Source organism: Camellia sinensis, unplaced genomic scaffold, assembly GCF_055761805.1.
Source record: "Camellia sinensis isolate YWXY unplaced genomic scaffold, ASM5576180v1 Unanchor1, whole genome shotgun sequence".
NCBI classification, from domain to species: Eukaryota; Viridiplantae; Streptophyta; class Magnoliopsida; order Ericales; family Theaceae; genus Camellia; species Camellia sinensis.
In genome coordinates this window covers 31,751,788-31,767,200 of record NW_028128987.1, presented here as the reverse complement: position 1 = coordinate 31,767,200, position 15,413 = coordinate 31,751,788, and positions in this window count along the sequence as shown.

Genomic DNA, 15,413 nt, shown 5'->3' with positions numbered 1-15,413 from the left:
TTAACTTCCATTTTTATTTTTTTTCAACTTCCTTTTTTGTTCAAGTTTCTTTTCTATTCAACTTCCATTTTCATTTAATTTCCAAATAGATCGTTAAGGTATAGTGGTTTCTGGAATGAACTTCCATCTTTAATTCCATGCAACTTTCATTTTTCTTTTCCTTCCACTTCCATTTTTATTCAATTTACTTTTCTATTCAGCTTGCTATTTGATTTAATTTCCAAATAGATCGTTAAGGTTTAGTGGTTTCTAGATTGAACTTCCATTTTTAATTTTACGCAACATTCATTTTTCTTTTTATTCAACTTCCATTTTTATTCAAGTTACTTTTCTATTTTACGTCCTTTTTTATTTAATTTCCAAATAGATCGTTAAGGTATAGTGGTTTCTTGAATGAACTTCCATTTTTAATTTCATGCAACTTTCATTTTTTTTTTCTTCAACTTCCATTTTTAGTCAATTTACTTTTCTATTCAACTTGCTTTTTTATTTAATTTCCAAATAGATCGTTAAGGTATAGTGGTTTCTTAAATGAACTTCCATTTTTAATTTTCTGCAACTTCTGTTTTTATTTTTATTCAACTTCTATTTTTATTCAGGCTGTTTTTCTATTCATCCTTTTTTATTTAATTTCCCAATAGATCGTTATGCTATAGTGTTTTCTTAAATGGACTTCCATTTTTAATTTTCTTCAACTTCCATTTTTATTTTTTTTCAACTTCTATTTTTATCGAAGTTACCTTTCTTTTCAACTTCCTTTTTTATTTAATTTCCAAACAGATCGTTAAGGTATAGTGGTTTCTTGAATGAACTTCCATTTTTAATTTTCTGCAACTTCTATTTTTATTTTTATTCAACTTCTATTTTTATTCAAGTTATTTTTCTATTCAACTTCCTTTTTTATTTATTTTCCATATAGATCGTTAAGGTATAGTGGTTTCTTGAATGAACTTCCATTTTTAATTTTCTGCAACTTCGATTTTTATTTTTTTTCAGCTTCCTTTTTTATTTAATTTCCAAATAGATCGTTAAGGTATAGTGGTTTCTGGAATGAACTTCCATTTTTAATTTCATGCAACTTTCATTTTGTTTTTCTTCAACTTCCCTTTTTATTCAATTTACTTTTCTATTCAACTTGCTTTTTTATTTAATTTCCAAATAGATCGTTAAGGTATAGTGGTTTCTTGGATGAACTTCCATTTTTAATTTTCTGTAACTTCCATTTTTATTTTTTTTCAACTTCCTTTTTAATTCAAGTTTCTTTTCTATTCAACTTCCTTTTTCATTTAATTTCTAAATAGATCGTTAAGGTATAGTGGTTTCTTGAATGAACTTCCATTTATAATTTTCTGCAACATCTATTTTTATTCAAGTTATTTTTCTATTCAACTTCCTTTTTTATTTAATTTCCAAATAGATCGTTAAGGTAAAGTGGTTTCTTGAATGAACTTCAATTTTTAATTTTCCACAACTTCTATTTTTATTTTTATTCAACTTCTATTTTTATTCAAGTTATTTTTTTCAATTCAACTTCCTTTTTTATTTATTTTCCAAATAGATCGTTAAGGTATAGTGGTTTCTTGAATGAACTTCCATTTTTAATTTTCTGCAACTTCGATTTTTATTTTTTTTCAGCTTCCTTTTTTATTTAATTTCCAAATAGATCGTTAAGGTATAGTGGTTTCTTGAATGAACTTCCATTTTTAATTTTCTGCAACTTCCATTTTTATTTTTTTTCAACTTCCTTTTTTAATCAAGTTTGTTTTCTCTTCAGCTTCCTTTTTTATTTAATTTCTTGAATTAACTTCCATTTTTAATTTTATGCAACTTCCATTTTTATTTTTTTTCAACTTCCTTTTTTGTTCAAGTTTCTTTTCTATTCAACTTCCTTTTTCATTTAATTTCCAAATAGATCGTTAAGGTATAGTGGTTTCTGGAATGAACTTCCATCTTTAATTTCATGCAACTTTGATTTTTCTTTTTCTTCTACTTCCATTTTTATTCAATTTACTTTTCCATTCAGCTTGCTATTTGATTTAATTTCCAAATAGATCGTTAAGGTTTAGGGGTTTCTGGATTGAACTTCCATTTTTAATTTTACGCAACTTTCATTTTTCTTTTTATTCATCTTCCATTTTTATTCATGTTACTTTTCTATTTTACGTCCTTTTTTATTTAATTTCCAAATAGATCGTTAAGGTATAGTGGTTTCTTGAATGAACTTTCATTTTTAATTTCATGCAACTTTCATTTTTTTTTTCTTCAACTTCCATTTTTAGTCAATTTACTTTTCTATTCAACTTGCTTTTTTATTTAATTTCCAAATAGATCGTTAAGGTATTGTGGTTTCTTAAATGAACTTCCATTTTTAATTTTCTGCAACTTCTGTTTTTATTTTTATTCAACTTCTATTTTTATTCAAGCTATTTTTCTATTCATCCTTTTTTATTTAATTTCCAAATAGATCGTTATGTTATAGTGTTTTCTTAAATGAACTTCCATTTTTAATTTTCTGCAATTTCCATTTTTATTTTTTTTCAACTTCTATTTTTATCGAAGTTACCTTTCTTTTCAACTTCTTTTTTTATTTAATTTCCAAACAGATCGTTAAGGTATAGTGGTTTCTTGAATGAACTTCCATTTTTAATTTTCTGCAACTTCTATTTTTATTTTTATTCAACTTCTATTTTTATTCAAGTTATGTTTCTATTCAACTTTCTTTTTTATTTAATTTCCAAATAGATCGTGAAGGTATAGTGGTTTCTTAAATGAACTTCCATTTTTAATTTTCTGCAACTTCTATTTTTATTTTTATTCAACTTCTATTTTTCTTCAAGTTATTTTTCGATTCAACTTCCTTTTTTATTTAATTTCCAAATAGATCGTTAAGGTATAGTGGTTTCTTGAATGAACTTCTATTTTTAATTTTCTACAACTTCCATTTTTATTTTTATTCAGCTTCTACTTTTATTGAAGTTACTTTCCTATTCAACTTCCTTTTTTATTTAATTTCCAAATAGATGGTTAAGGTATAGTGGTTTCTTTAATGAACTTCTATTTTTAATTTCATGCAACTTTCATTTTTCTTTTTCTTCAACTTCCATTTTTATTCAATTTACTTTTCTATTCAACTTGCTTTTTTGTTTAATTTCCAAATAGATCGTTAAGGTATAGTGGTTTCTTGAATGAACTTCCATTTTTAATTTTCTGCAACTTCTATTTTTATTTTTATTCAACTTCTATTTTTATTCAAGTTACTTTTCTATTCAACTTTCTTTTTTATTTAATTTCCAAATATATCGTTAAGGTATAGTGGTTTCTTGAATGAACTTCTATTTTTAATTTTCTCCAACTTCTATTTTTATTTTTATTCAACTTCTATTTTTCTTCAAGTTATTTTTCTATTCAACTTCCTTTTTTATTTAATTTCCAAATAGATTGTTAAGGTATAATGTTTTCTTGAATGAACTTCCATTTTTAATTTTCTGCAACTTCCATTTTTATTTTTTTTCAACTTCTATTTTTATCGAAGTTACTTTTGTTTTCAACTTCCTTTTTTATTTAATTTCTAAATAGATCGTTAAGGTATAGTGGTTTCTGAAATGAACTTCCATTTCTAATTTTCTGCAAGGTCTATTTTTATTTTTATTCAACTTCTATTTTTATTCAAGTTATTTTTCTATTCAACTTTCTTTTTTATTTAATTTCCAAATAGATCGTTAAGGTAAAGTGGTTTCTTGAATGAACTTCCATTTTTAATTTTTCGCAACTTCGATTTTTATTTTTTTTCAACTTCCTTTTTTATTCAAGTTTCTTTTCTATTCACCTTCCTTTTTTATTTAATTTCCAAATAGATCATTAAGGAATAGTGGTTTCTTGAATGAACTTCCACTTTTAATTTTCTGCAACTTCCATTTTTATTTTTTTTCAACTTCCTTTTTCATTTAAGTTTCTTTTCTCTTCAGCTTCCTTTTTTATTTAATTTCCAGATAGATCGTTAAGGTATAGTGGTTTCTTGAATAAACTTCCATTTTTAATTTTCTGCAACTTCCATTTTTATTTTTATTCAACTTCTGTTTTTATTGAAGTTACTTTTCTATTCAACTTCCTTTTTTATTTAATTTCCAAAAAAATCATTAAGGTATAGTGGTTTCTAGATTGAACTTCCATTTTTAATTTCATGCAACTTTCATTTTTCTTTTTCTTCAACTTCCATTTTTATTCAGTTTACTTTTCTATTCAACTTGATTTTTTATTTAATTTCCAAATAGATCGTTAAGGTATAGTGGTTTCTTGAATGAACTTTCATTTTTAATTTTCTGCAACTTCCATTTTTATTTTTTTTCTACTTCGTTTTTTATTCAAGTTTCTTTTCTAATCAACTTCCTTTTTTATTTAATTTCCAAAGAGATCGTTAAGGTATAGTGGTTTCTGGAATGAACTTCCATTTTTAATTTCATGCAACTTTCATTTTTCTTTTTCTTCAACTTCCGTTTTTATTCAATTTACTCTTCTATTCGGCTTGCTTTTTTATTTAATTTCCAAATAAATCATTAAGGTATAGTGGTTTTTGGATGAAACTTCTATTTTTAATTTTATGCAACTTTCATTTTTATTTTCATGCAACTTCCATTTTTATTCAAGTTATTTTTCTATTTTACTTCCTTTTTAACTTAATTTCCAAATAGATCGTTACAGTATAGTGGTTTCTTGAATTAACTTCCATTTTTAATTTTCTGCAACTTCCATTTTTATTTTTTTTCAACTTCCTTTTTTGTTCAAGTTTCTTTTCTATTCAACATCATTTTTATTTAATTTCCAAATAGATCGTTAAGGTATACTGGTTTGTTGAATGAACTTCCATTTTTAATTTCAAGCAACTTTCATTTTTCTTTTTATTCAATTTACTTTTATGTTCAACTTGCTTTTTTATTTAATTTCCAAATAGATCGTTATGGTATAGTGGTTTCGTGAATGAACTTCCATTTTTAATTTTTTGCAACTTCTATTTTTATGCAAGTTATTTTTCTATTCAACTTGCTTTTTTATTTAATTTCCAAAAAGATCATTAAGGTATAGTGGTTTCTGGATTGAACTTCCTTTTTTAATTTCATGCCACTTTCATTTTTCTTTTTCTTCAACTTCCATTTTTATTCAATTTACTTTTCTATTCAACTTGCTTTTTTATTTAATTTCCAAATAGACCGTTAAGGTATAGTGGTTTCTTGAATGAACTTCAATTTTTAATTTTCTGCAACTTCCATTTTTATTTTTTTTCTACTTCCTTTTTTATTCAAGTTTCTTTTCAAATCAACTTCATTTTTTATTTAATTTCCAAATAGATCGTTAAGGTATAGTAGTTTCTGGAATGAACTTCCATTTTTAATTTTATGCAACTTTTATTTTGATTTTTCTTTTTCTTCAACTTCCGTTTTTATTCAATTTACTTTTCTATTCAGCTTGCTTTTTTATTCAATTCCGAAATAAATCATTAAGGTATAGTGGTTTTTGGGTGGAACTTCCATTTTTAATTTTATGAAATTTTCATTTTTATTTTCATTCAACTTCCATTTTTATTCAAGTTATTTTTCTATTTTACTTCCTTTTTTATTTAATTTCCAAATAGATCGTTAAGGTATAGTGGTTTCTGGAATGAACTTCCATTTTTAATTTTCTGCAACTTCTATTTTTATTTTTATTTAACTTCTATTTTTATTCAAGTTATTTTTCTATCCAACTTCCTTTTTTATTTATTTTCCAAATAGATCGTTAAGGTATAGTGGTTTCTTGAATGAACTTCCATTTTCAATTTTCTGCAACTTCCATTTTTATTTTTTTTCAACTTCCGTTTTAATTCAAGTTTCTTTTCTATTCAACTTCATTTTTCATTTAATTTCTAAATAGATCGTTAAGGTATAGTGGTTTCTTGAATGAACTTCCATTTATAATTTTCTGCAACTTCTATTTTTATTCAAGTTATTTTTCTATTCAACTTCCTTTTTTATTTAATTTCCAAATAGATCGTTAAGGTAAAGTGGTTTCTTCAATGAACTGCCATTTTTAATTTTCTGCAACTTCTATTTTTATTTTTGTTCAACTTCTATTTTTATTCAAGTTATTTTTCTATTCAACTTCCTTTTTTATTTATTTTCCAAATAGATCGTTAAGGTATAGTGGTTTCTTGAATGAACTTCCATTTTTAATTTTCTGCAACTTCAATTTTTATTTTTTTTCAGCTTCCTTTTTTATTTAATTTCCAAATAGATCGTTAAGGTATAGTGGTTTCTTGAATGAACTTCCATTTTTAATTTCATGCAACTTTCATTTTGTTTTTCTTCAACTTGCTTTTTTATTTAATTTCCAAATAGATCGTTAAGGTATAGTGGTTTCTTGAATGAACTTCCATTTTCAATTTTCTGCAACTTCCATTTTTATTTTTTTTCAACTTCCTTTTTAATTCAAGTTTCTTTTCTATTCAACTTCCGTTTTCATTTAATTTCTAAATAGATCGTTAAGGGATAGTGGTTTCTTGAATGAACTTCCATTTATAATTTTCTGCAACATCTATTTTTATTCAAGTTATTTTTCTATTCAACTTCCTTTTTTATTTAATTTCCAAATAGATCGTTAAGGTAAAGTGGTTTCTTGAATGAACTTCGATTTTTATTTTTCTGCAACTTCTATTTTTATTTTTATTCAACTTCTATTTTTATTCAAGTTATTTTTTTCTATTCAACTTCCTTTTTTATTTATTTTTCCAAATAGATCGTTAAGGTATAGTGGTTTCTTGAATGAACTTCCATTTTTAATTTTCTGCAACTTCTATTTTTATTTTTATTTAACTTCTATTTTTATTCAAGTTATTTTTCTATCCAACTTCCTTTTTTATTTATTTTCCAAATAGATCGTTAAGGTATAGTGGTTTCTTGAATGAACTTCCATTTTTAATTTTCTGCAACTTCCATTTTTATTTTTTTTCAACTTCTGTTTTAATTCAAGTTTCTTTTCTATTCAACTTCATTTTTCATTTAATTTCTAAATAGATCGTTAAGGTATAGTGGTTTCTTGAATGAACTTCCATTTATAATTTTCTGCAACTTCTATTTTTATTCAAGTTATTTTTCTATTCAACTTGCTTTTTTATTTAATTTCTAAATAGATCGTTAAGGTAAAGTGGTTTCTTCAATGAACTGCCATTTTTAATTTTCTGCAACTTCTATTTTTATTTTTGTTCAACTTCTATTTTTATTCAAGCTATTTTTCTATTCAACTTCCTTTTTTATTTATTTTCCAAATAGATCGTTAAGGTATAATGGTTTCTTGAATGAACTTCCATTTTTAATTTTCTGCAACTTCGATTTTTATTTTTTTTCAGCTTCCTTTTTTATTTAATTTCCAAATAGATCGTTAAGGTATAGTGGTTTCTGGAATGAACTTCCATTTTTAATTTCATGCAACTTTCATTTTGTTTTTCTTCAACTTCCCTTTTTATTCAATTTACTTTTCTATTCAACTTGCTTTTTTATTTAATTTCCAAATAGATCGTTAAGGTATAGTGGTTTCTTGAATGAACTTCCATTTTTAATTTTCTGCAACTTCCATTTTTATTTTTTTTCAACTTCCTTTTTAATTCAAGTTTCTTTTCTATTCAACTTCCTTTTTCATTTAATTTCTAAATAGATCGTTAAGGTATAGTGATTTCTTGAATGAACTTCCATTTATAATTTTCTGCAACATCTATTTTTATTCAAGTTATTTTTCTATTCAACTTCCTTTTTTATTTAATTTCCAAATAGATCGTTAAGGTAAAGTGGTTTCTTGAATGAACTTCGATTTTTATTTTTCTGCAACTTCTATTTTTATTTTTATTCAACTTCTATTTTTATTCAAGTTATTTTTTTCTATTCAACTTCCTTTTTTATTTATTTTGCCAAATAGATCGTTAAGGTATAGTGGTTTCTTGAATGAACTTCCATTTTTAATTTTCTGCAACTTTGATTTTTATTTTTTTTCAGCTTCCTTTTTTATTTAATTTCCAAATAGATCATTAAGGTATAGTGGTTTCTTGATTGAACTTCCATTTTTAATTTTCTGCAACTTCCATTTTTATTTTTTTTCAACTTCCTTTTTTAATCTAGTTTCTTTTCTCTTCAGCTTCCTTTTTTATTTAATTTCCAGATAGATCGTTAAGGTATAGTTGTTTCTTGAATAAACTTCCATTTTTAATTTTCTGCAACTTCTATTTTTATTTTTATTCAACTTCTGTTTTTATTGAAGTTACTTTTCTATTCAACTTCCTTTTTTTATTTAATTTCCAAATAGATCGTTACGGTATAGTGGTTTCTGGAATGAACTTCCATTTTGAATTTCATGCAACTTTCATTTTTCTTTTTCTTCAACTTCCATTTTTATTCAATTTACTTTTCTATTCAACTTGCTTTTTTATTTAATTTCCAAATAGATCGTTAAGGTATAGTGGTTTCTTGAATGAACTTCCATTTTTAATTTTCTGCAACTTCCATTTTTATTTTTTTTCTACTTCCTTTTTTATTCAAGTTTTTTTCTAATCAACTTCCTTTTTTATTTAATTTCCAAATAGATCGTTAAGGTATAGTGTTTTCGGGAATGAACTTCCATTTTTAATTTCATGCAACTTTCATTTTTATTTTCATTCAACTTCCATTTTTATTCAAGTTATTTTTCTATTTTACTTCCTTTTTTATTTAATTTCCAAATAGATCGTTAAGGTATAGTGGTTTCTTGAATGAACTTCCATTTTTAATTTTCTGCAACTTATATTTTTATTTTTTTTTCAACCTCCTTTTTTATTGAAGTTGCCCATAAAAACGATTTATGGGCATTAAGCGGTCAAACGCACTCTCTGCAACACGACCTAAACCCTACGCGACTTGGGTGACGTCCTACTAACCTTAACAGTTGATTAACCTTACACAAGCACAAACCCAAGAATTAATACACATATAATAACCATATAAATACAACAAATTAGGACATATATGATCTCATATTACCTTACTGTTGGGGTGGCGGAGGCCTTCTGGCCGCCCACGCCACTAGCTGCTCGTTGATCAGGACCTGAATTTCCTCTAAGTACTGATCACACTTTGCGATTTGCCCGGAAATGTACGGTTGGGTATATCGGTCTACAGGAAGGTTATGGTAATAATTTTTCTGGTGTTCCCAGAATTGCTGGGCTGCTAACAATTGTTCTAATAAATTAATAGAGGGCATACATGTTTAAACACGAGGTGCAAACTTTTATTGAGGAAGTAATATATTTTACAAGAGGGGGTTGGAAGATACAAAAGGAAAAACTTGAAAAACTTAAGCGTGCAAACTCTAGTCTGCCTCAACAAGGGTGAGGGCATGCCCTTTTATAATACAAGAAAAGATAAGATAATTATTACATATAGACAGGTGGCCTTCTTCGATTGCACCGACAGAATTCCTCCTTATCAACTTATCTTTAGCTTTTTCGGAATGGGGAACAACTTTTCCTTATCCTGATGGCGAATCTCTGCTTAGCAAAAGTTGCTTTGTCCTGTTGTGCCGACGCTTACTGCTCGGGGCCCTTACCTTTATTGTTTTTGTCTTTGGCCATCTTTTCTGCAATTACAGCTGTGAGGGAATCCCAAAAGTCGCCAAGGTTGGGTTCCACATCATCTTCAGATTGGGACTCGCCAGCTAACACGTGTTCGACTGGATCAGAATCGGGCTCAGATGGAGGTTGACTGGTACCTGATCTCATTGAGGCGTCATCTTTTGGATTAACAGATTGGAGAAATTGTTCCTTCAGATAATCCATACTTTTGACAATTAATTCGTTATCTGAAAGATGGGGATATTTCTGTTTTAACTCTTTCTGTATTTGAACAAAAGGATTCATGGCTGGTGAAGAGGATGGTGTTGGTAGTGCTGGTTGCTTTACTGATTCCCAACAAGCTTTAGTGTGCTGTTGAATTTTCGGAAGGAGATCCTTAAGATCCATTTTATCCCACCATTTGACAAAAAAGATTCTTTTTAAACGGGGAACTTTATTCTGGTAATCGCATGCAAAGTCCCATTTCCATATCCATGGAATACCAAATCGGATAGAGAAATGAACAACAGATTTGCTGATAGATAATTCTCTGTTTTTGTTTAAAAATGAATAAGCACGGGAATAAGCCACATGCCAATCATTAAATTCTGTTCTTACTGAATCGGGTAAAATATCATGGGAAAGTCCGAACTTATCCCACCAAATGAGGAACCAGTTAGGGACATCATTTTTAAGGACATCGGACAGGATACAGATGAACCAAGAGTGATTCTTGATTGGGTTCTGGTAGTAAAACACCTGGGAAAAGGCATCAATATAATCACAGTAGGAATATTTTGTCTGTTTGTTCCGTAGATCAAGGTCTCGGGTAGTATGCGGATGAATGCCCCATGTGGAAATAGGCATGATATTACGGATTACAATTTTGCTGTACTGAATTGGACTGGCAGCTTTGTTGACATCATGCAAGGTATGCTTGATTTCAGCAGCTCCAGTTTTGACTAATATCTGTTCATAGATATATCTGTACTGATCAAAGTGGGGAGGTGACTGTTGAGTGGTGAGATAACGGCGTTTTATCTCCCACGGGTCTGTCATCCACTGTTCATCTGAGGGTTCAATCCAAAGGACTGTTTCCTCAGTAATACTGTTAGGAGTATACAGATCTTCCGGTCTAAGGAGAACATCCTTAGCCGATGGATTACTCGTTTGACCTCCTCCGCGAGAGAGGGGTGGATATTCTGATGGATCATAATGAGGGTTGGAACTCCTGCCACGACCACGACCTCGCAGGCCCCTACTGGTCATTTGCGGATTTCTGCAAATATTCACGGGTCAAAAAGTCAGGCAAAGAGTTAGTTTCACCTTTGATGTATTCAATATCAAAATCAAAATTAGATAAATAACCCTGCCAGCTTACAAATATCTGTTTGGAAACAAGATTTTTAACGTCCTGCTTAAATATCTATTTAGCAGCAAAGCAATCAACTCTGATAAGAAAATGCTGGTTTAAAAGATCATCCTGGAATTTGATAGCACATTTTACAATGGCTAAACATTCCTGTTTAATGGTCGGATAATTTAAAGCAGCTTGATTCCAATGCCCAAAATGGAAACGTAAAAGTTCCTCTTTCTGAGTCTTGGGATTAAACTGTTTTAAGATTCCACCAAATCCTTTATTGGAAGCATCAGTTTCAACAATTTTCTTCCATGCAGGATTAGGTAAATATAAACATGGTAACTGTTGGACTTTAGCTTTGATTTTCTGAACGACTAAAGTATGTTCTGGAGACCAGGGTGGAGGATTCTTCTTTAACCTGGTATATAGGATGTTAGCATCTGCAGATAAATTATGATAATAGTCTCGAACATAATTAAGACTTCCTAAAAATCTCTGTAATTGAGTTTTATCTTTAATTTCATCGGGAAATTTAGATGCAAACTCCATACTTCTGTTAATAGGTATAATACTACCATTGGAAATATTATGACCTAGATATCTGATGGTGGTTTGAAATAATTGCATTTTTGGTGCAGAAATCACTAAACCATTGCGGATGATAACATTCTTAAAAATATTAAGATGTTTAATATGCTGATCAATAGATGAAGAAAAAATTAAAACATCATCAATATATGATAAAGTAAATTCTGTATAAGGATTAAAAATATCATTCATGATATGCTGGAATTCGGATGGGGCGTTTTTTAAACCAAATGGCATGACATTCCATTCGTAATGCCCAAAAGGTACGGTAAATGCAGTTTTATATCGATCCTGTTCGGCAATCTCGATTTGCCAATATCCTGATTTAAGATCAAATTTAGAAAATATTATAGCATCCTGGAGACGATCTAAAAGATCTTTTTTGTTCGGAATAGGATATCGAATCCATTTCAGCTTATCATTTAACGGTTTGTAGTTAATCACAAGGCGTGGAACACCTCGTTCTAACTCAGCATTCTTATTAACATAAAAAGCGGTACAACTCCATGGGGAGTGGCTGGAACGGATGAGTTTCTTATCAAGAAGACTTTGAATTTCTGTTTTGCACAATTCCATATATTCCTTTTTCATTTGACTAGGGCGAGCTCTAGTTGGAATATATTTTTCATCAAAATCTAGTTCATATGGTAATGTTACAGTGTACTTTTTGCGATTCCAAAAAGCATTAGGAACAGTACCACAAACTTCTGTTTGAAATTCTTTTTCAATTAATTTAATTTTCTGTTGAAAAGCAGGTTGTTGTAACCTTTGTTCTGTTGTTAAAAAAGAGACTTATTTTTGAATTAGATTTATCTGGTGTTGTTTTACGGAAATTAAATCACGAATTTGATCTAATTCTTTAGTATACGGTTGAGTAATAAATTCAAAGATTACTGATTTTATAGCGACCCCAGTCTTTTCCCATTTGATTATTGTATCCGGACTTAGGTTCCGTAGATTCTGTCATTGTATAATTGTCGTTGTTGTCCCTTATTTTCTCATTTGGACTTATAGGATGTGTTGGGCAGGTTTGTTTCAGGTTGGTCGGGTTTAGAAACCAAGTGTTGCTGTCCAGAATTTTGGATCTTCGCTCGAGCGAGGAGTTTGTCGCTCGAGCGAGCTGTTGTTTTTGGTTCTTCGCTCGAGCCGGGGTTTGGTAGCTCGAGCGAGAGTTTGCGTCTGATTTGGACCTATAGCTTTGCATTCTTGGCTCAAGCGAGCTTTTCTTCGCTCGAGCGAGTTAGTTCGTTCTTCGCTCGAGCGTGTGTCTGGTTACAGTTCTGAGGGTTTGAGTTCTTCGCTCGATCGAGTTTTCTTTCGCTCGAGCGAGCTTTTGGGTTGTTGGCTCGAGCAAGGCTTCCTTGGCTCGAGCGTAGATTCTCTGTGTCTAGTCGCTCGAGCGACCATGTCTTCGCTCGAGCGAGCCTGTCCAGTTTATATACACAGCAGTGGGTTTTGATCAGTCTTTTTCATCTTTTTTTTATTCTAAACCCTAGGTCCGACTTCTCTCTCTCCCTACTCACCTTCTCTCTTAGATTTGATCCACTTAGGGTGTGTTTCTACCCTAGATCCTTCATTAAAAAGATAGAGTGAGTCGAGGGCTTCCATTTAATCTGAATAGTTGGCGATTTGGAGCACTTTGGTATTTGGGTATCATCTCTGTCTTCTCCATTTGGGTTGTTTTCTTCGAGGTAGGGATTTCCTACTCCATTTTATAAGTTTTGTTCTAAGTTTTGGTATTTTGATATGTTGGGGTTACTTTGATAATTTTAGGAAAAACCCTAGTTGTAATAATTAATTAATTTGTATAATTAATTTAAGGGAATTGAGGAATTTGGTCAAATTCATGAAATTGGGAAATTATTGATTAAATGGTGTAGTTGGATAATTTAAATCACTCGCCTATTGAATTGTTGTTATAGTTATTTCCAAGTCTAGAAATAACTGTTTTGGGCTATCGGTGGAGGATAGTCGTGATTGTTGTAGACAATGCATGTGGATTTGGTATAACTGAAACTAATCACATTAGTTGAGTCATTCATTTTGACTGCTGAATTAATACAGACATTATGTGTATTGATTGTGTGTTATATGTTATGTGTTTACATACATTGTTTTGTGTGGGAGGAGATAGGGGATGTACTCCACGGTTTAGGGGAAGATAGGGGATGGACCTCTAAACCGGATTTTGTTTGGGAGGAGATAGGGGATGGACTCCATTAGCATCACTTTTATGTGTGCTTATTTATATTGAAGTGTTTTGCTGATACAGCACTAAAATGTGTATCAAATTGGAAGTATGAAGTGTTTTGGTTTGAGCCTGAGTCTCATTTGTTTGTTGATATTGGAAGAATGTGAATTTGATATATATATATATAGTACACTATTGTAAGTTTGGCCAGGTTCTGAGCCATATTGAATTAATATATTGGAAAGTAAAACGAGTCTTAGACATTAATGTCATGAAACTGTATAAAGATATAACTGATTATCTTGGTTAACCAATTATTGAATGCTATTGCTTTATTCAATGCTTATATTTGGTTTAGTATATTTCTGCTGGGCTGTGGCTCACCCTTTATGGGAACATCATTTTCAGGTTCAGGTGATAAGCTACCTCCAAGGACTTAGCTTGGGAGGGTTTGACTTCTGGATTTTGAAGAAGACTATCTTTAGTTAATTGCCTTTATTTATTAGTACATGTAAACATTCAAGCCTAGGGCTTTTCTTGTATTGAGTTAGAACTCATATTTTTGTATCCAAGTGTTGACTTGGAAAGATGTAAGCCTGTAGGGCATTTTATTCGATGTTACATGTAATGCTTTGATTTAGTAATACTCTGATGAATGAATTAATAAATTGTTTTCATTAAATAATGCATGTCAATTATATATATAATGGGGGCGTTACAGATTTTCCTTGAAGTTGAGAGTAAATTCCTGTTGAGTCAATTTTCTGGATAGGCATCAAAAGACATAAAAAAGGTGTGCCGAGAATTATATTTGTGGCAAGATTTTTGACTAACACAAATGATGTGGGAAGACAAAGATCTTGATTGCAAATATATGCTTCTGGAATTTTATACCTGATCTGTAGAGAATTTCCACTTGCACTGGTTAGACTTTGAGTAGTCTTTGCAAAGTACCTGGTTGGAACTATACCTTCTTGGATACAGTTCATATCTGCTCCACTATCGACTAAAGCAATAGCATCTTTAATAATAAAATCCGGTTTAATCATAAAAGAGATTTTAATATACCATTTTTGGAAAGTTACCTGATTAACAAGTAATAAATATGGAGTAGAAGACTCAGGATTCTCCTTTTCTTCTGTTTCTGGTTCTATTTTTTGCTTTTGATGAGTTAGCTGATTTTTGAGGTTTTTAATATCTTTAGTTGCAGCTTCGCTTGCAGTTTGCAAGTGTTTAACTTCTGTTTTTAAAATATTTATTTCCATTTTTAAATCCTGTAAGGTAGTTGGTTGCTCAACTACAGATTTAGTTTGGATTCTATTAATTACTGTTTGGAGGTTATAAGAATAATCTGGAATGGGGGGAATTTTTGTTGTTGTCTGTTGATGTTCATAACACATTTTTAGATATTTCATTTTTATTTCTGGGTCCTGGATTTGATCTGCTACTGCGAGCATGTCTTTCTGAGTATCGATTAAAACATTAATACTACTTGGTTCTCCTAGGCGTAAACCATTCATTTCTACAATGGATTTCCAGTAGTTTATTTCTGAAATTTGTTCCTGATTGGTATTACAAGGACAAGATTCTTCTGGTTCATTTTCACTAGAGGAAGTAGAGTATAACTGGTTGATTTCATCATCAGAAGGGATATCTTCTTCAGTTGAAATTTC